Source organism: Pleurodeles waltl, chromosome 11, assembly GCF_031143425.1.
Source record: "Pleurodeles waltl isolate 20211129_DDA chromosome 11, aPleWal1.hap1.20221129, whole genome shotgun sequence".
In the NCBI taxonomy this organism is placed as follows: Eukaryota; Metazoa; Chordata; class Amphibia; order Caudata; family Salamandridae; genus Pleurodeles; species Pleurodeles waltl.
This window is the reverse complement of record NC_090450.1, coordinates 504909755-504932423: the sequence shown is the minus strand read 5'-3', so window position 1 is coordinate 504932423 and position 22669 is coordinate 504909755. Positions and strand designations below refer to the sequence as shown.

The 22669-nt window shown below is 44.7% G+C and overlaps 1 protein-coding gene across 3 annotated transcripts in view; it reads left to right on the top strand.

Moving 5' to 3' along the window:
• The window catches only part of LOC138265818 (ubiquitin carboxyl-terminal hydrolase 12A-like), a 735388-nt gene that overhangs the window by 21740 nt on the left and 690979 nt on the right, over nt 1-22669 (top strand). For 2 of the 3 annotated variants that reach the window (XM_069213886.1, XM_069213884.1), the window contains exon 2: nt 19853-20053. The gene's annotated coding sequence lies outside the window, so the exon portion shown is untranslated. Of the gene's footprint in view, nt 1-19852; nt 20054-22669 lie in introns of those variants that run through there. The other variant, XM_069213885.1, reaches the window with a different exon arrangement.

The window sequence follows — 22669 nt, the reverse complement described above, 5'->3', positions numbered from 1 at the left end:
AACAGCAGAGGTGGAGACACTTAAACGCAGAGCCGAAGAAGCCGAAGGTAGATCGCGCCGAAACAACATCCGGTTTGTGGGTTTTCCGGAACGCGCCGAAGGCGCCAGCGCAGAACTCTTCATCGAACAATGGCTGACTGAATCAGTTTTGAAAAATAACGTTCCAAAGTTTTTTTCCATAGAACTGGCACACAGGGTCCCGGGCCGACCCCGCCACCAGGCGCTTATCCTCGCCCCCTAATAGCAAAATTACTGAATTATCGTGATCGAGACCTCATTCTGCAAATATTCCGAAAGGCAGGCCCAATGAACTATGAGAACACACGAATAACAGCCTACCCGGATTTTACAGTAGAGGTACAAAAAAAACGAAACTCATTCTACCGGGTCAAGGAGCGACTAAGAGAACACAATATAAAATACTCTTTGTTGTTCCCCGCTAAGCTTCGTATACAAGATAATACCAGCACTCTCTTCTTCTCTACTCCTGAAGACACATGGACATGGCTCCATGCAAATGACCTCTTCGACCCGTCATCCTCTACAGATAACAGCCTACCTCCGAGAGAAAAATGCAGACCTCGTAGAAAACAAGATAGCAAGCCCACCCCTGAACAATCGGGGGTTGAACGATCACTGCTGCTACAGTCTACGACGTGTTTCGCCAACACATCACCGACATCCCTGTCTGGGCAATCAGAAGCAGGTCCTGACCCAGAGACAAATTCAGATTCGGCAGAATCTGCCCGCGGCCCCAACCTCACTCCACGATCAGCAGACAACATTTGTTAACTCCTCGTCCCTGAAGAAAGGTGGTCGATCCGCCCGCTACCCTTATCTGGATATTTTTGCGGTTCGTCGCCACATGATGATTATTTTTCCTAACTGGTCTGCTCGGCTCGCTGCCGCTCCTGCCTGGCAAAGACACCAAAACACGCAGAACGGGCCGGGAACAAGACATTCAAACACCTGCAGTCTTGGATCACCCCCCTCTCCATATGGACCGTTATTCCAGGATGGCAAGTCCTGGCACCACCATGTTCTTGCCACAACTGCAACTGCTGCTAAGTATAGCGGATGTTATAGTTAGAGTTGAATGGGACGTTTTCTTGTTATATGTATTGACATGCATTAATGGTAGAGCGTCACACCACAATGTAAACCTAAAAGGCAGGCTACACAATCCAGTAGCTAACAGGCTAGGTGATATGAATATTTACCAAACCACGAATAAAATCGGGCTCGTGCAACCACAGGCGGTACCCTCCCACACTGACCTACTTAAACTCCATGGCTTCTCAAAATCAGCGTTATACCACACATTATAAAATTCTCACACGGAACGTAAAGGGCATGGCATCCGTAAGTAAAAGGCAACAGATTTACGCATACCTCAGGAGACACCAGATACATATAGCCATGCTGCAAGAAACACACTTAGACGAGTCCTCGTTGACATACACCAAAACAAAATGGAAGGGCCAACTATACGGGACCACCTTCTCAACATATGCCAGAGGTACAATAATCTGGATAGCCCCTGGGGTTCCATATACTATGTCCCGCACACAAAGTGATCCAAACGGACGGTACGTTTTACTGGAGGGTACTCTAGATGGTTGCCCCTTAGCCCTGATAACATTATATACTCCTAATATAAATCAACGCGACTTCCTCAGGACACTAAACAGCAGCATGCTCAGTGACCCCGCAATAGATGCCATTTGGGGAGGGGATTTTAACTGCGTTCTAGATATTTTGAAAGACCGCTCCACCCCTCCATTAACCCACGCCCCAGCTAAACGAGCGTCGCTCGATTTGGCAGACTGGGCATCTAATAATGGGCTAAAAGAAATTTGGAGAACCTCCCATCCTACACTACATGAATATTCTTTCTATTCACCAGTACACAAACTCCACACCAGGCTAGATATGTTCTTCGCTACACCTAACATAATCCCAAAGGTAGCCACATCTGGCTACCTAGCCCGTACTATATCAGACCACAACCCACACTACGCTACATTGATCTCGGGCTATATGCATGCACGTATCCCAACATGGCGCCTGCAACCAGTCGCCCTGTCCGACCAACCTTTTAATACTGAGTTGGCCACATGCCTGTCAAACTATTTTTCCCTCAACAAAAACACAACATCAACCCGTGCCACTGAGGGATGCCCATAAAGTCGTAATTAGGGGACACTGCGTGGCTGCATCTGTGGGCATCAAGAAAATACTTTCCTCAGAGTTGTTAAAAATAGAAACTAATATACATAAGGCGGAGATTGAGGTCACAACAAACAATGCCCCACCAGAAACACTAACTTCACTAAAAGTAAAATACAGGGAAACGGATGACAGTCTTAGTAGGCACGACTACAGACACTATAAAATGAGACAACATGCTGAGGGAGACAGATCGGGCAAATTGCTGGCGTGGCTGGTTCGGCAATCACCATAGGGGCTATCAAACTACAAACAGGAGTAGTGGTTAACACTCAAGTCGACATAAACAAGGCCTTCTCCATGTATTATCACTCATTATACCAATCCACTACCCCCCCTGCAGAACAACAACTGGCTACATTTTTGGCCCAGATTCCCCAAAACTCCAATATCATCAACAACGCTGACATCCTAGACGGCCCCATCACTATTGAGGAGCTCCGATTGGCCCTTTCACAGATGGCTCGTGACAAGACCCCTGGTACAGATGGTCTGCCAGCAGAATACTATAACTCACAAAGCACTCACCTCCTGCAACCTTTACTAGAGGTGTTTAATGAAGCGCGTAATAGGAAACAGTTACCAGACTCTATGAGGGAAGCATTAATGGTGGTCCTACCAAAACCTGGTCGTGATCCACTAGATGTCAAGTCAGATAGACCACTCTCTCTCTTGAACACTGACTGCTAACTCCTAGGGAAAATCCTGGCAAATAGATTGCTCCCTCATATGCCGCACTTAATACACCCTGACCAGTCAGGATTTATTCCAGGTAGAAACACCTTTTTAAACATTAGGCGCCTAATCCGCATCATGCATCATACCACAGACCCAGGTAGTGTGACCGTGTCACTAGATATAGAGAAGGCGTTCGACACGCTTGGTTGGGAATATTTATTCTGCACCCTCAAGGCATTTGGCTTCCAGAATGGCTTCATCAACTGGATTGCTACGCTATACTCCAAACCAACAGCCCGCGTTAAGACCGGTCAGGTAGAGTCTGAGGCCTTTCCTATAGGCAGAGGTACCAAGCAAGGCTGCCCGCTCTCCCCATCATTGTTTGGAATAGCTATGGAGCCACTCCCAGTTAAGCTTCGAGACTGCGTACACAGATGGGGCATACGAGAATTCGACACATACCACATAATATCCCTATACGCAGATGATGCCCTGATATATCTGCGCAACAACTCTGCCTCCCTAACCGAGGTAATGCGTATACTGAACATGTCTGCTCTTGTCTCCGGCTAGCATGTGAATTGGTCTAAGTCTTGTATCTTCCCTCTTACCTGTCTGTCCATTGAACAGAGAGCGTCTCTCCCCATACATCAACTACCATGGACACACCAGACCTTCAAATACTTGGGTGTTCAGGTGTATCACTCTATGTCAGACTTAAGGGAGGGTAACTTAGACAGACTGCTCCGCTCCACCCGTGGCTCCTTGACATTCTGGAGTTCCTTGCCTTTATCCCCAATGGGCCGGACAGCCATAGTTAAGATGCTAATACTACCAAGATTCTTATACTATTTTACCGCACTCCCGGTGATTCTGCCGTGCTCATTCTTCCACAAAGTGCATTCCCTACTGACTGACCTGCTCTGGGGCAGAGATAGACGCAGAGTAGCCCTAACTACCACACAATATCCACAAATAGAAGGAGGCCTGGGCATGCCGAATCTCGAGCTATACTATGCAGCAGCCCAACTTCAATGGGTTACTAAATGGCTCAACGAGCCGTCCAGCGCAGAGTCAATAGCAATATCGGCTTACACAACCCCAACAACGATATTGTCATGTTTACTAGTGGGTCCCCCCTATCCGCCAAACAATTCACCCTTACTGGATTCGGCTAGACACTGCTGGAAGAGATACGTGCAGGGTAAATTGCAGTCCCTCCCCTACTCCCCCCTATTCCCAGTGCCACAGTTACCGGGGATATATGCTCTATCCTCCCATCATGATGTACGGGCGGTTAACACCCTAAACACAGGAGACTTCTACTCTGGCTCTAGTGCAATCAAGTTCGTAGATCTGGTGTCTGCGGGGGTGATGCGTTCGGGAGCCTTTCTGACATTCAATGCCATTACTAATCTCCTACGCAATTTATGGGGTTGTGGACACGAACCGAACTAATCCCTTCTACTCACTGCAATACTTTCTATGGGCGACGCAAAAGGCGTGGTTGCCAAACTATACAAAATACTCTTAGCGAGTAGCTGCAAGGCCCTAACCCCGGTCAAACTCCGCTGGGACACTGTCCTCCCCACACCAACGACACAAAAATCCTGGGAAACAGCCCTTAACTCGGTCAAGACCGTGTCTCGCAACTCCAGACTAAGGTACACGCAATTTAATTACGTGCATCAAGCTTATCTCTCCCCTGCCCGTATTCTTAAAATATACTCAGGCGCTAACCCAACATGCCCAAGATGCGCTACCCCTGCAGCAACTTTCTACCATATGGTCTGGGAATGCCACGTGATTAACACTGGTTGGATCCGTGTGGTTGATACAACTGCAGAAGTGATAGACCAGTTGTTGACCCCTACTCCAGAATCCTGCTTGCTTAATATACGCCACTGCACAAAAGGTGACAAACACACTCACAAGTTTGTGGACTTGGCTTTTGCATCATACAAATGCCTGATAGCTACACACTGGAAGGCCCCAAGCGCCCCTTCCCACTCCCTCTGGTTGTGAGACCTACACGATTATGCAATGGCAGAGTCTAAAACATTAAGACACTTACAACATAAGGGTCAGATACAGGGTGGGACTGAAAGTTGGGACCTTTTCGTAGTTAGAATTGAATCCAGAGACGATTAGTATCCACCATGAGATAGCCCTTTAACATTCTCGGGTCACGCTGTTATTAAAGTTACCCGTAGCAGCAGAGTTAGTTAAAAGCAGAGCCACTCAACCGCACTGTCACGCCAAGTCCATAAGTTATCTAACCATCAGCCACTCCTTGATATTGTTACTTTTCCACACCAACACGCATACATAGATACGAAGACCTTAGTGCCTGTATAGTCAAATGCTTCCACTATTATATCTGACGCCAACATATATAAGTAAAAATAATAACCATCATGTCAAATGTTAATAGTTATATAAAGTTTATTGAATGTCAGTACACTAAAATACGGCTGTGATATACAGTGTAATGCACATACATTAAGAAAAACACGCGGAGGGAAGCTGGATATTCTCTCACTATGTAATATGCTATGTACTGCTATTTTTGTACCTTGTTTTGAAATAACGTTGAATAAACAGATTTAAAAATAAATAAACAAGCGGCTTAAAGATAGAGTGTCCTGTGTAAAAGACGCTCAGTGATATTTGTGAGTATGAGGCACCCCACTCCCCTCGCTGAATATAGGTAAAACAACTGCCTATGTGGTACTGAGCACTGTTACCTTCACTCCTCATAGCCCTCATGATGTTGAGGCCCCATCAGCCCAGCTACAGGGGTCAGATATGCTGCAGCTGACACAGGCCTTGCCATCCAACAGCGCCCCTGCAAATCTTTGGTGCCCAGAATGTGTTCGCTGGCAGTATTCTCAGTTGGAGCCAGCTGTAAGGGGTGGTGGGGCCTACCTCCAATCCTCAGCCAATTGGGCCAATGCACTTCACTCCTATCAATGCAGGAGGTCTCAACTACAACTGCCAGCACCTCCCAATCAGAGGCCGGCTGCGGGCGCTCACCCACTGTGTTAGCAATAGTTCTCTCTAGGTAAGGATGGCCCAGATGCAACATTGGGCAGCAGGCTGTCTCTGATCGTCACTTCTTACGATTAGCAGCGATATCAGGGTGCCATCGATGCATGAATTGCCCAATCCCTATCAGCAGTGTTCATGGTGCAAGGAGTGTCCCAGGTCACTACAGTGGCGTTCACCTGTTCAGTTACGGGGTTATGGGCTTACAGCGGTCAGGAGCCAACGTAGTGCCAAACACAAGCACATTTTTCAGCGCGGTGGCCTTTCGCATGGGTCAGCAGTCACAGGCAGAGTTCAAGTTTTCACACAGCCGCAGGGTTAAATTTGCTGTCATCATTGTACGTGAGTCCTTTTCGTGCCTGGCGTATTGTTTGTTGAAAAGTTTTGAGTCGGATGGTAGGATAAATGCTAGATTGTGGCTCACGGCCAGCAGAGCTGCACTAAAGTGCAGCCGTCGTGCTGTGGGGCTCTCTAACTGCCCCCTAATTTTATAAGCAATTTGTTGTTTTTTAAGTAGTGTGGTAACTTGTAGGTATTACCACAGTACTCCATAAAAATTTCTGTAAAGAATTAAATATGTTGAACTTACGCTGTAGTATACTATATTTGTCAAACATAGTGTAGTACAGTGTATTATTTGATTTTGCTTGCACTACTTGTGAAGTCTCATGTTTCTAAATAAAATCTTTAAAGAGAGTTAGAACCCGCCCCTACTTTGCCCCTTACCTGAGCTTCCCATTTGTTCTTTCAAACATTGCTCAAATTTACTTGCTGCTATTGGATAGTAGGTCACTTCCTGCTCTTCTGTTCTGCTTTCTGTCTGCATTTGCCGTCGCTGGAGAATGCCCGATGTACACCTTCGTTTTTTTTGTGTTTGGTTACTTGTTAATATTTGTACTTGAAAGGATGAACTAATTGCAAGTTAATTCACGTTGAAATATGTGTAAACATGTCAGCCATCTTGCAGTGGAGTATCGAGTACAGATGTAAAGCAAGCAGCGAGTGGGCTCATTATGTTTTGTTTTTCATTACTTAATAATTACATTTCAATTGTAAATAGTGAAATTATTTGTGCGTTCATTTTTTAAATCACTCATTTTTAAAGAACAGTAATTTGTATAATGTGTATAATTGTTATTCTCTCAGTGACTTATTAACAGGCAGTCACACGTGCTGTTATCTTGCAGGCACTAGGGTCATGATTTGAATGGAGTGGGGGGTACAGTGGCACCAGGGACAAAAGTTGTCAGAACTCCTCCAAACACCAGATATTGCTGTAATTTACTACTAAACAGGGAGTGGCAAGTGCAGGTATCTTTCAGGCATAAAGGTAATGATTTGTATGGTGCAGCAGGTGCACTGGCACCAGGACCAAAAGCTGTAATAGCTCCTCTAAACACCAAATATTGCTATATTTTACTGCTAAACAGGCTTCACAGTTGCAGTTAAAAGGGGCATGATTTGAATGGTGCAGCAGGTGCAGTGGCACTTTACTAACTACACATTACTGTACTCTAATACAGTGTCATATTAACCTCTTACCTGCTGGGCCTTTCCCTCTCCTCCCTCCCACCCCCAGTGCTGAGCCTGTTTTGGGGCTATTTGGGGTAGTTAGAGCCTAATGCTACATAACCTCCATAACCACGTAAGCTATCCATGCCAAATTTGGGTCATGGGGATTCTAAAGGTACCCAGGGTTTGTGGATTCCGCTTGTGGGGACCGAGAAATTAGGAAAGATACAGCTACATTTGTGTTTTTTGGGGAAAGTGGAGAAAAGTTCTGCAGATGAAAGCAGCTATATAGCATCAACAAAGAGATTGCAGTACTAAATTCACTATCTTCCCAGCTTTCAGGAATAGGCAGACTTGAATCAGTAAACCATATTTTTCCTCACAGGTTTGGCATTTTACTGGTACATACCCCATTTTTACTATTTTTTGTGCTTTCAGCTTTCTTCCAGTTAGTGACAGAAATGGGTGTGAAACCAGTAGTGGATCCCAGGCAGCTACAGATTTCTGTAAAGTAGACAACATTCTTAATTCAGTGAGGGGTCATTTTGGGAGATCCTTCAAGGTTTTCCTATAGAAAGTTGGAATAAAAAATATTGTAATTGAGTTAAAAAAAAATAGCTATTTTTTCCACGTTTTCATCTGTAACTTTTTCCAGCTATGGCAGATTTTCAAAAGCAATATACCATTATGCCAGCTGGACCCTTCTGGTTGTGGGGATATAAAGGGCTTCTAAGTTCACTAAGAACCCAAGGTACTGAAAGCAAATAAATGAGATGCACCTTGCAATGGGTTTTCATTGTGTATCGGGTAATTAATTTGGTAAAATTTAAAGAGTGAAACATTGGTATTAAGGATACCTATACATTTCTGAAATGGGCACAATATATGGAGGTTAGAAGCAGTGGTTATTTGCACATCTCTGAATTCAGGGGTCCCCATACTAGAATGTATATTACAGGCCATTTCTCAAAATGACTTCTTTCCTACACACTATCTTACATATGGAAGGTAAAAATGCAGAGAATGACAATTGGTGATAACACATTGTTAGAAAGTAGGTCTTTGGTTGGCTGTCAGGTTACCCCCTGTCCAAGCAAGGACCCTCACTCTAGTCAGGGTAAAAGACAATCGCCCTCAGCTAGCTCCTGCTTACCCCCTTGGTAGCTTGGCACGGGCAGTAGGCTTAACTTCAGATTTCTAGGTGTAAAGCATTTGTACCAACACACACAATAACTTAATGAAAACACTACAAAATGACTCAACACAGGTTTAGAAAAATAGGAAATACTTATCTAAACAAAACAAGACCAAAACGACAAAAATCCACAATACACAAGTCAAGTTATCAATTAAAAAGCAAAAAGAGTCTTCATGTAGTTTTAAACACACTTTAACACTGTTAGTGTGAAAATGTACGGTGGGTGCATCAAAAATAACCCCCCATGGCGAGTGTGTGTCAAAAAGGGCTTGCGATGCTTCGATTTCACTCACGAGCGAAACCTTGCGTCGTTCCTCCTTTAGTCGGGTCGGCGTGCATCGTTTCTTTTCTCCACAGGAGAGCGATGCGTCGATCCGGTCAGCACTCTCGGGTCTGGGCAGGCCTTGCGTTGCTTTTACACACCCAGCGGTGTTTGCTTTGAAAATCCAGCTGCACGATGATCCGAAAACCACGCAGCGCGGGTTGCAATCTCCCATTCGCCGTCAGGGATGCTGCGCGTCGTTTCTCCAACTCCGTGCATCGATTCTTTGATCGCGCTGCGGGCGAGCGTCGGTTTTCAGGCGCGAAGCTGACGGGCGCATCGTTTCTTCCGCAGCAGATCAGAGTTCCGTCAATCTTTTCCCCGCACGGCGTTCTGTGCATGGATTTCTTCCACTTAGGCTGCCAGCTTCTCCTTTCAGGGTCCCAGGAACTAGATGGGCACCACAGGGCAGAGTAGGAGTCTCTCCAGAGACTCCTGGTGTGGCAGAGAGAAGTCTTTGCTGTCTCTGAGACTTCAAACAACAGGAGGCAAGCTCTAAATCAAGCACTTGGAGATCTTCACAAGATGGAAGGCACACAAAGTCCAGTCTTTGCCCTCTTACTGTGGCAGATGCAGCAACTGCAGGATAGCTCCACAAAGCAGTCACAGGCAAGGCAGCTCTTCTTCTTCAGCTCTTCATCTCTTCTCCAGGCAGAGGTTCCTCTTGGTTTCCAGAAGTGTTCTAAAGTCTGTGGTTTTGGGTGCCCTTCTTATACCCAATTTCACCTTTGAAGTAGACCTACTTCAAAGCAAAGTCTCTATTGAATGTGAAATCCTGCCTTGCCCAGGCCCCATACACTCACCAGGGGGTTGGAGACTGCATTGTGTGAGGACAGGCACAGCCCTTTCAAGTGTAAGTGACCACTCCTCCCCTCCATCCTAGTACATATGGCTCATCAGGAAATGTAGACTACACCCCAGCTCCCTTTGTGTCACTGTCTAGTGTGAGGTGCAACCAGCCCAACTGTCAAACTGACCCAGACAGGGAATCCACAAACAGGCAGTCACAGAAATGGTATAATCAAGAAAATGCTCACTTTCTAAAAGTGGCATTTTCAAACACAAAATCTCAAAATCAACTTTACTCAAAGGTGCATTTTTGATTGTGTGCTCAGAGACCCCAAACTTCACATGTCCATCTGCTCCCAAAGGGAATCTACACTTTAATCAGATTTAAAGGTAGCCCTCATGTTAACCTATGAGAGGGACAGGCCTTGCAACAGTGAAAAACAAATTTAGCAATATTTCACTGTCAGGACATATAAAACACATTACTATATGTCCTATCTTAACCATACACTCCACCATGCCCTTGAGGCTACCTAGGGCCTACCTTAGGGGTGCCTTAATTGTAAGAAAAGGGAAGGTTTAGGCCTGGCAAGTTGGTACACTTACCAAGTCGTATTTACAGTTAGACACTGCACACACAGGCACTGCAGTTGCAGCTCTGAGACATGATTACAGAGCTACTATGATTTACAGGCCCTGGGCACCTCTAGTGCACTGTACTAGGGACTTACTAATAAATCAAATATGCCAATCATGGATAAACCAATTACATACAATTTTGTAAAGGAGCACTTGCACTTTAGCACTGGTTACCAGTGGTAAAGTGCCCAGAGTAACAAAAACAGCAAAAACAGAGTCCAGCACACATCAACAACCTGGGAAACAGAGGCAAAAAGTTAAGGGAGACCACGCCAAGGATGAAAAGTCTAACACACATGTTCTGCTATTCTGTGTTCCCCAAAATCTCCCGATAAAAATGGTACCTCACTTGTGTGGTACGCCTAGTGCCTGCGACAGGAAACTACCCGAAACCCAACGTGGACATATCACATTTTTCCACTGAAAACTGACATGTTTTTTGCAGAGCCCCTAACTGTGGATTTTGGGCTCTAGCTCAGTCAGCACCTAGGGAAACCTAGCAAACCTTTACATTTTTGAACACTAGATAACTAGGAGAATCCAGGATGGGGTGGCTTGTCGGGCTATCACTAGGTTCTGTCACCCAGAATCCTTTGCAAACCTCAAAATTTGGCTAAAAAACACTTGTTCCGCACATTTCAGTGATGGAAAGTTCTGGAATCTGAGACAGACTTCCTTCCACCCAGCATTCCTCCAGGTCCCCAGATAAAAATGTTACCTCACTTGTGTGGGTAGGCCAAGTGCCCATGGCAGGGGAGGTCCCAAAACATATTGTGGCGATAATGATAACTAAGGTGTACTAATTAATCCTGGGATCAGGAACCATTTAAAGAAACCTATCCAACCTGAACATTTAAAGTAGACATCAAGGGGTGTCCAGGAAGGTATCGCTTGTGAGGATTCTCCAAAGTTTCTTTCCCCAAAATGCCCTGCAAAGGTAAAGCGTTGAATAAAAGCACTATTTTCCTTGCATTTCTGTGAGGTAAGCTACAGAAATATGCAGGGATCTACAAACTGCTTATCACTTAGCGTTCCCCAACTTGTCTCGATAAAAACAGTACCCCTCTGGTGTGCTTGGGCTTAGTGCCCATGACAGGAATGGATCACACAATGGTCAGTGGTAGTCCTTCCATAAGGGCTACTGTTGACCCTGGGGTGATCAGTTCCTGACGCAGGCACAAGTCACATGCATGCAAGTGGGGTAGTGTTTTTATCAGGACAAGTGGGGAAACGCTGGGTGTTAGGAATTTTGTGGATCCCTGCATATTTCTGTAGTTTGCTTGACAGAAATGCAAGGAAAAATAGTGTTTTTATTCAACGTTTCACCTTTGCAGGGTATTCTGGGTAAGAAAACTTTGGGGAATCCACACAAGCCACAACTCCTTGGACTCCCCCGGGTGACTACTTTTCATAAATTTCTCGGTTTGATAGGTTTCCCGATATGGCTGCTGAGCCCAGGACTAAAAATTTAGGTGCCCGCCTTATAAAACCAGGTTGTTTTGTGATAGAAAATTTTGATGTATCCACAATATGATTTGGGCTCTTCCCTGTTGCGGCCCTGTTTGAAGATGGGGGTTACGCAAACTGTGCAAGTCGTCCAATAGGGCTGCAAGGTGGGTTTCTGCACTAAGCCCATTTTGAGAGTGACAGTAGGGAGGAAAGGAGAATGCCAGCGAAGTGTAAGTCCATTGTTGTGCACTAGAGTGTATCCAGGCTCCCTCGGAAATTGTTCTGCATGCAAATTTATTTGGTGCACAGTTTGCTGAAGGATGTCAACATCCAAAATGAGATGTAGGTAGTCAATTGGCAAAAAGGTGGTTGTATCTACTTTACTTCCAGCGTCACCATTAAAAGGTGGAATTTGGGTCTGAACTAAATTGGGGGGATGCCAAGAGATCACTTTGTCTGTGCATGCTGCTCCACGCACCTGCTCTCTAGGTTGAGCTAACCCACTGTTGTCCCGCTGCACACACTGTGCTTGCGAAGGGACAGCACGACTTTCCTCATCATCTCCCTCAGAATCACTGGAAGAGGAGTCGTCGGATGGGACTCCGCGAACTGAAAAATCACTCCCAGGTTCTGCTCCATTGTCCTCTCCCTCAGATGCTGTCTCAGTATCTGCTGTCTCAGTCCTGTGATCCTGCCTCAGAGATGTCCTCCATAACCCAAGTTAGGGCTTGAGCAGCAGTCATCCAACAAGATGCCATCTCTGTTATTGGCTAAACTCTCCTCTAAAACTCTAGCCTACATAGAAGGCAGATATGGTCTCAAATTTGCTGGGGAGGGGTGTTTGTGTGTGTGTGATGTGCGCCACAGTGAATGTCACTCACCTTACCTTCGCTTCTTCCCACAATCAGCAGGTTCTCTGAAGACACTGTAAAAAACAAAAAAGACACACTATTACTTCACTTCGCCACATACCCATCATCACAGCCTTTAGCTCTGGTGGCGCCCAGTACGACAATAATTTTTGGTGCTCCCACTCCCATGACCTCCTTCTCACATTCCCTCACTATCACCCAGCTAAAGTCCCCTTCATCTCTCCATAGCCACCCTTGCACATTCATTAAATTTTTTTTTAAGCGCAGGTAACGGCTGGCTTTACTAATCCTCTCAGCTATTCACATAAAACACAGATCTGTTCTTTGTAGCAGGCATAGAAACCTTCTGAGCTACTTTTATGACATCAAAACAGCCACTAGACAATAGTCAGATCTCTAGCAAGAACATCGATTCCCAGCCAGGAAACCCTTTCAGGAAGGCCTCCTTTGAAAAGGGAGAGGCCTGTTTTCCCCACTGAAGTAGAAAGCGGGCTTACCTGCTTCTTCCTGCTCCATTGGAGAAAATAACTGTGACGGCGCGCTGATGTCTCAGATTAGACACAGATGCCCTTCCATGTGTCCCCAGGGGTTTCAAATTTAAAAAAAAATTAAAACCCCTCCCTGGTGTTGGCCAGTGTTTGGGGCACCGACACACGCACAGATAGGGTTAAATAAGGTGCTGTTGGAAAATGGCCCTCTCCGAAGGGTCAGACCAAACCTTTTGCCTTCCTCCTCTTTTTCTGACCTCGTTTTTGTTGGCTTTGGGACTCTAGGCACTTTACCAATGCTAACCAGTGCCAAAGAGCAAGTGCTCTCTCTCTAACATATGGTAACATTAGCTCATACCCAATTGGCAAATTTAATTTTGATAAAGTCGCTAGTAAAGTGCACTAGATGTGCCCAGGGCCTGTAAATTAAATGCTACTAGTGGGCCTGCAGCACTGATTGTGCCACCCACATACGGAGCCCCTTAACCATGTCTCAGGTCTGCCATTGATAGGCCTGTGCATGCAGTTTCACTGCCACTACGACTTGGCCTTTAAAACTACTTTCAAGCCTTAAATACCCCTTTTCTTTCATATAAGTCACCCCTAAGGTAGGCCTTAGGTAACCCATATGGCAGGGTGCTATGTAAGTGAAAAGTGGGACGTACTTATGTGTTTTGCATGTCCTGGTAGTGAAACCCCCCCTAAAGTAGTTTTTCACTGCTGTGAAGCCTGCTCCTCTCATAGGCCAGCATTAGAGATTCCCTATTATGCTTCTAAGTGGTAATATCTGATCTGAGAGGAATAGACTTGTCATATTTGGTATGGTTGAAATGGTAGCAAGAAATCCTACTTACTGGTGAAGTTGGAATTTACATTACTATTTTAGAAATGGCATCTTTAAAATGTAGACATTTCTCTTCCCTCACTACCATCTGTGCCTTACAGCCTGTCTCTAATCCATGTCTGGTCTGTGCTGGTTCACAGCTCCCCGTGTGCATTCCACCCAGACAGCCATAAACACAGGCCACACAGCTGCATCTGCGTTTCCCTGGGCAGGAAGGGTGGAGGGGCTCCCACTTACACTTTAAAGGTCAGTGGCCTACCCTCACACAAAGGACTGATAAACCCCCACAGGGCTGCGTTGAAAGGGAAACTTGTGCACTTCAAAACCACTCTTTAAACTTTCCTCCACTTCAAAGACACGTTTGGGTATATGTGTATACTGGGTCCCTGACCTTACCAGATTAGACACTTCTGGACCTACAGTGGACTCTGTTAGAGGGACTGCCTGGCTGCCCAGTGGACTCATCTGGATTGCTTTGCTGAAAGGATTGCTCTCTCACTTGTTGCCCTGCTGCCTTCTGGCCCCTTACTTTGCTGGAAGGACTCTGCCTTCCCCACAAGTGCTCTACAAGGCCTTCGGATTAAGCTTCTCCTCCTGTTCTGAAGTCTCAGGGCCACAAAGACTTCACCAAAGAGAAGAAAATCCCTGAGCATTAGTAAAACAAGGCAACACCTGTAGAAATCGGCAGAGCGACTGCCTCCCGGCTGAAAAATCGGCACATCGCCTACCAGGTCAATGTAGCACCTGCTCCTTCTTACCAGTGTGTCAATGATTTTCAATGCATCATCCCTGGGCGTCAAAATATCCCTGCATCACAGTGAGGAACTGAAGGGAAGACACAACGTTATGGAGGTAAGGGTTTTATTCATTCACCGCGCAATCCTCCAGGCACCAACTGCCACTCTTTTCCCCCCCAGGTTCCACGCAGGGAACCAGAACCCCCCCAACGTTCTATCCAACACATCCCCCTCCTTTACAATGATAACAAAAGAACATTTTCAGCAAAAATGACAACAAGTTAGAGTAAACAAAATAATATACAACAACCTTCCTTATTAATGACATCAAGACATATGAATTTACGACTAACATGGGTGAGTCATAATAGCTAGTACATACTGTAATCCCAGAACTTTACCGGACTTGATGTAGACCTACATGACATTCTCCTTTCCTCCCTACCTTTACCCCAACACTCAGTTGTCTGCACAACCATTTTACCACTCACATATTCGGCTTTATCATCAGTGAAGATGGAAAGGAAGGACTTAATCCACATTTTGCCATTAGCCAAAACCACCACGTAATCCTTGACCCCCTTCAGTCTCACAGGAGTAGAAAAACGAGATAGCTCTTTGTGGACAAAACCCGGCTTCCTGATCCTGACTAAACTTCCTTCTTACACATTCAAACTCTTGCGCGTACAGTCCTTGGACATATACCTCTTCTATACTGCAGCTCTAACCTCCACTACACTCCCCATTCTCATCAAATCAATGCTCTTCTTGTCCATCCATTCTTAGCTTAGCTTGGAACCAGCCACTCTACCTCTCAACAGGGTGAATGGGGCCATGCCAGTACAATGATTTTTTTTTCCCCCACAATAACTCTTCAATAGAATCCTTCCAATCTATTCTATTGATAAGAGCAAGTTGCAGATTTTTCTTTATGACCCTGTTGAACCTCTCTACCAGGCCTTTGCTGCGGGGATGATACAGAGATGTTAAAACTTGCTTTATACCTGCACCTACCAAGAAATGTTGCATTTCTAATGACACCAGTTGTGTGCCACTGTCGGTCACCATTTCCTCTGGAAAACCTTCCCTGGAAAACACTTCCTTGAAGAATTTGCTAATCGAATCCGAACTCACATTGTCCACAAACTTTACTTCAGGCCACTTGCTCGTGTAATCCACCATGACCAAAGCATATTTAGTTGAACTACCAAAAACACCAAATGGACCAGATACATCAAATGCAACCTTGGTCCTCGGTATATTCTTCACCTCAATAGGGTACACAGGTGAAGGATGCGTTACCTGACTTTTGTCCCTCAACACACACATACTGTATTCTCAAACATAATGTTTAATTGCTTTGTCAACTGCTGGCCACCAAAAATCCTCCCTCACTCTGCGTTTCATTGCATGAATACCGGATTGCCTAACACTCTCTTCTGCAAAGTTTCCGGAACCACCAATTTCTCACCTCTTTGAGGTAAGTTCCCAACTACAGACAATTCCTCCTCAACTTTCTTGTATGGAATTAGAACCTCATTTAATTTTTTTAAATCTGCCCACCCTTCTGGTATGAACTTCATTGCACATTTTAAGTGCTCATCACCAGCTACTGCATTCACCCATTCCACTTCCATTAGGGTCCCCTTGGATACTTCTGTAACAGAATCCACCAAACACACCATCTCTAAACCATCAATCACGTTCAAACTATTCTCATTAGCTTCCACAGGTAGTCTTTAAAGCCAGTCGGCACTCTGTTCTTCACACCAGGTACATACACAAGCTTATACTGAAATCCTTGCAACAGATACTGCCACTTGGCAATGCGAGGGGTAGCCCTACCACCAGTTTTTGTTGTGAATAAATCCACTAAAGGTTTATGGTCCTTTCTCAAAATGAACTCCCTTTCCCATAGAAAGTTCTTAAAATGTTGCGCGCCCCACCACAATGCCAACGCCTCCTTCTCTATAGTGAAGTACATATACTCAGCCCCCTCAAGGTTCTTGATGCAAATGCAATAGTCTTTTCACTTTTAGTGTTACGTTGCTGCATGAGTACTGCACCCAACCCAGTATTACTTGTATCAGTGGTAACAATGAATACATCATTGATGTCAAAGGCCTTGAGGGGATGCGCATCTGTAACGTCTCTCTTAATTTCTGTAAATCACCTTGCACACTCCTCGTTCCAAGAATACTTTGTGTTTTTCTTTATAAGATTCCGCAAGCATGCCATCTTATCTTAAAAGTTAGGAACAAACTTTGCATAATACTCTACTAGACCACAGAACAACCATAATTGGTCTTTGTCAAGAGGTTCAGGTGCATTTTTTATAACGTCTAAGATTTTCATTTTGGGTTCTACACTCTTCTCAGACACAGGATGTCCAAGGTAATCTACCCCACTTTGTTGGAATTTGCACTTGTCCTTCCTCAAAGTTAATCCACTTGTTTTAACGATCTCCAATACTTCCATCACCCTTGCAACATGTATCTCTCTATTTTCTTTGAAAATTAAAATATCATCCTGAAAATACACAACCCCCTGTAGCCTCTCAAACAATCTTTTCACTAAAAGCTGAAAAACTACAGATGCCAATCCAAATGGCATGTGGACATATCTAAATGCTCCCTCTGGAGTCACAAATGATATGTAATGTCTTGAATCCCTCTCAATTCAATTTGATGGTAAGCTGATGAAATATCGAGTGAAGTGAAAAATGTTGCTCCACCCAACATCAACAACATTTCATTTATATGTAGTATAGGTTGTTGATTAGTCCAGATATTCGCATTGAGATCTCTCAAGTCAACACATAATCTTGGGGATTTATCAGCCTTTTGCGCCAGAACCACAGGAGCTAACCATTCCGACCTTTCAGTGGCTTCAATGATTCCCAGGGAACATAGTTTATCCAAATCCTTTTTTAGGTCTGAGCGTAACCCTAATCGTACTCTACGTACCTTATGTGCTACTGCGTTGGTGCCCTTTTTCAACACAATATGATGTTGGAACCCTTTAAGTTTCCCTAGTTCCTCCATGAATACCTCTGGATATTCCCTGATCCAATCTTTACACACATTCCGATTCACCTGGCATATCACCTCACTCTCGTGAATAACCATACCTGGATGATTTGGGTCTATAATGATTCCCAACTCCCCCTGTTCATCCCAAGCCAACAGATTGGTTCCATCCTTTACCACATACACAGGACCTACAGCACACTTCCCATCAACCTGTAAGTTCACCTCAAACTTTCCTATCACCTCCACTATCTTTCCACCATACACAAATATTTTTATGCGAGAATCATGTAATTAAGTATTGTCAATCATGCCATAATCCGTTACATTCATCAATGTGAAAGGTGAACCAGAATCAGCCAGAAATTTCACATATTTGTTATTGACTGTAATGATGCACGATGGTGCTTTCCTTTTCTGTGCCACCACCATGGACGATATCTCCATGGTTCCATCCCATTCTGGTTTAATCAGTGAAAGCATAAACACTTTGTTATTTTCCTCCTCAGAATCACAATATCTGTTTTCCAACATTCTGACCGCCTGATGAGTTCCACCTTTAGTGCCGATGCTTGCTTTACAAACACGTGCAAAGTGTCCCCACTTTCCACACTTAAAGCAATATTGGTTGACTGCTGCACAATACTTGGAGTTACCCATGTGCAACTTGCTGCCACAATGGAAGCATAACATCGGTCCCTTCTCCGCTGTTACCCTGGACGGTAAAACTTCAAGCTCCCGATGTGGCTTTGTCTTGCCCCCCGAGGTTTGACTAGACTTGGGTTTAACTTTCAAGTGCTTCACTTCCACAGCCTTGGCTCCTTCATTTATCTCTTTCATACAATATTGAGAGTGTTCAATGCTTCTAGCTATTCGTAAAGCAGTTTCCAAATCTGGATCGTCTGTAGCCAAAAGTTTTTTTTGTATTTTCCTGTTGTTCGTTCTCTCAGTAAGTTGATCCCGGATCCTGTAATTTCAACATGTTGCAAGAGTTCTTAATGCAGCCACAAAGTCATCAATTGACTCTCCTTGAATTTGCACACGTTGCAGGAATCTAAGTTGTTCCAGAACTATATTTTTCCTTTGGTTGAACCTCTTGTTTAGAGTATTTATTAATGTTGCGTACTCATCAATGGTGAAAGTAGTTGCTTTTTCATCATCTCCCACCACCAAACACTGAAAGTTTCTGGAGGCACTGTTTTCAAAATGTTCCTACCTTCCTCACCCACATTGTATACTAATAAGGCGTTCTTTTTTTTAGGTGTTAATGTGTCTCCGTCAATAGCCGCTAAATACGCCTCAAACGTCTCCTTCCAGATCTCCCATGTACAACTGGTGTACCTGCCACCTGTATGAATGGTGCAGGCGCAAGTATTTTATCCATTTGTGCTTCCAAAATAAATATCTTTAATAATTCTTGTAAATACTCCAACTCAAAAAAAGTAACTTTTTTTTGTTTTACATTTGATATACATATTTTATATTTTTTTGTGTTTACAATCACCAGAATTCCACTTGTTGACCTTTATGACATCAGTTTTGCTGCAAATGTAGGCTTCCCAACCTTTCAAAATGGCCACTGCACATGCACATGCTTTAGCCTTGTTTCTGTGTTCATTTGGGCACAGTTCCAACAGCTTCCCAATCTGCCAAAATGGCCACCAGACATGTGCAAACTGCTGCTCTCTAGTGCAAGTGTACCCACACTCCTGCTACCTCCTCAAATTTACCGAGAAGTCCACGCTGCTGCGCAATGGCCCATTGACAGTCCTCTTTGCCTCACGCTTGCTGTGTGCTTGATCCGCTCCAGCTCTCGCTCCGTCAGCTGAGCGTTAAGTGCACTTCACCGTACACCTTCACCTTTATGCGGTCACAGCACTCCAAAATTGTCCTTCCAGGATAATCGGCTCCTCATACTTGTCACTACTAAAGGGAAGGCATGAAGTTATGGAGGTAAGGGTTTTATTCACTTTCCATGCCATCCTCCCTGCACTAACTGCCGCTCTCTCCCTCCCCAGGTTCCACGCAGGGAACTAGAACTACCAAACGTTCTACCCAACAGAAACCAAGGCTGCGCTCCTGGAAATCAACACATCACCTTGCAGTTTTGAAAGAAACAACGCATCCTCTGTGCTGTGACGGAAAATCTGACGAAGCACCTTATTTTTCAACACATCTCCTCTGCGACCCCATGCGTCATTATTTTTGACGCATCCCAGGTACTGTGTGTTACAAGGATACAACCACTGATTCTCAAGGATTGAAACTCATTTAAACCTTTCAAAAGTGCATATTGGATTTTTGTCCTTTTTGTCTTATTTTATTCAGATAAATATTGTATATTTCCCTAAACTGGTGTAGAGTAAATTTGGTGGTGTTTTCATTGTACTGTATGAGTTATTGCACAAGTACTTTACACATTGCCTTCTAAGTTAAGCCTGCATGCTCTGTGCCAAGCTACCAGAGGGTGAGCACAGGATAATTTAGGTTGTGTAGTGACTTACCCTGACTAGGATTGTGGTCCATATTTGGACAAGGGTTTATACCTCTGCCGACTAGAGCCCCGTTTTCTAACAGGTACAAATTGCGAGTTTGGAACCCTGGGATATTAATTCAACATATATCACAAAATGAACAACTGTTAATGGTTTTTCAAACTTAAAACAAACATTATTATAACCTTTTTCTAATAGTTATAATCTAGTTACTAAGATAGAAAGTAATAAAAAAAACAAAAGCGAAACCTATTGGCTTTGCCAATGCTTGTTAATGTTTTAACTTTTAAAAAAATGTCAAGTACCAAAGTACTACCTAGAAAGTACTGCGGTACACCGTATATTTTTTTTAATGTTTAGAAAACTTTAAATAGTTTTCCCTACCTATTACCACTTTCGGAGAGTGGTATTAGTAGAAAGAATATATAACCTAGTACTTAACGTGTATCTAAGGCCTTTAACCACAACACGGCCAAAGTGTACTTAAAACAAGATGGATACCTTAAACTTTTGTAAAAACAGTCATTAGCCAATCATATCATGCCTTGTCATTGACATTTACTGCAGTACTTTCGCAAAAATGTCTGTAACTACTGTAGCCTGAGATGTCTCTAAGTTAAATTGCCTTTTAACTTCAAAAATACTTACCCTGCTTACCTGTACTACTAAAAAGGATCATCTGCATAATATAGTGTATTATCCTGCCAAATTAATAGAAATCTGTCTGGCCGTTTGGCCGCCATTCCTGAGTAAAACGTCTACGCAAAATGTATTTGAGGAAAACTGCTCTTTGGAACACCCCTTTTTCTTTTTACACCCCTTGACCAATCACCACACTTCTTTGCATCATCTAGCCTGGAGTGTGGCTACTGAGTTCAATACAGTGTGTATGGAGGTGCACAGGTTATAATAATTTGTAAGTGGTGTGTAAATCATAAATTTAGAGTATAGCTATAACTTTTACATTTCAAATGTTTGTGTAGTTTGTTTGTTTTTTATAGAAATAATACATAGAGTTAAAGGAATTTAACCCCTTGGGTGCCCAGGACGAGCTGGTTTCACCCTCGGCCACGGCTGCCCGGTGCCGAGGACAAGACAAGACCAGTTGGTCCTGCTATGGGCCCTCGGGCCAAGCACCCCCTCCCCTGGGCAGGGATGGAAGGGGAATCACTTCCCCGAATCGCTTTCCCTTCCACCCAGCACTCACCCCCCCCCCCCCCCCCCCAGGATCACTCTGTGGCATCTGATGACATCATTAGAGGCTTCCCCCTCCGCGCTTCCAGTGCAGATTGGAGGAGAAATGCAAAAACATTTCTCCTCTGATCACGTGGAGGGGTGAGAGAGGCGTAAAAGGAGAGCAAAGGCCTTTCCTCTCCTTTCATGTCTCTCAGCATTCGTACTAGACACCAGGGATATTTCTTTGTCTAGGTTATGGAATGAGGGGAGAGGCCCCTTGGGCAAGGGGAGGCAGATCGGCCTATTATAATTAGGCCGATCTGCCCTCAGTGGGGCAGAAACTCCTAGACACCAGGGATATATATATATGTTCGATGGCATGTGTAGCTGCAGATACACATGCTGTGCACAGTCCGCCGTCTGGTGTTGGGCTCGGAGTGTTACAAGTTGTTTTTCATCAAAGAAGTCTTTTCGAGTCACGAGACCGAGGGACTCCTCCCCTTTCGGTTCCATTGCGCTTGGGCGTCAACTCCATCTTAGATTGTTTTTTTTCCACCATCGGGTTCGGACGTGTTCCTTTTCGCTCCGTGTTTCGGGTCGGAAAGTTAGTTAGAATCTCGGAAAAAATCGTCGGTATTGTTTTGTTCGGTATCGGGTTAGTTAGAACAAATCGACACCGAATCTTGAAGAGCTCTGGTGGCCCTTCGGGATAATTTCGATCCCCCGTCGGGGCCTGGTCGGCCCGACCGCGTGCGACTTCAAGACTGATGGAACGGACCCCGTTCCGCTTCTGTCCTAAATGCCATAACAAATATCCGTATACGGATCAGCATCTGGTCTGTAACTTGTGCCTGTCCCCGGAGCACAAGGAGGATACGTGTGAAGCCTGTCGAGCGTTTCGGTCGAGGAAGACGCTCAGAGACCGAAGAGCCAGAAGATTGCAAATGGCGTCCACGCCGACAGGACAACATCGGTTCGAGGACGAAGAGGAAGCGTTCTCCATCCACGAGTCGGATTCGGGGGAATCCGACGCCGAAGACATAACAACCGTGAGTAAGACGTCGAAAATTAGCACTCACGAAAAGTCCACAAAAGCCCAGGGGACGCCACTGCCAACAGGCCATGGCTTAACCCAAAAACTAGGTGACCGAGCCAAGGCACCGA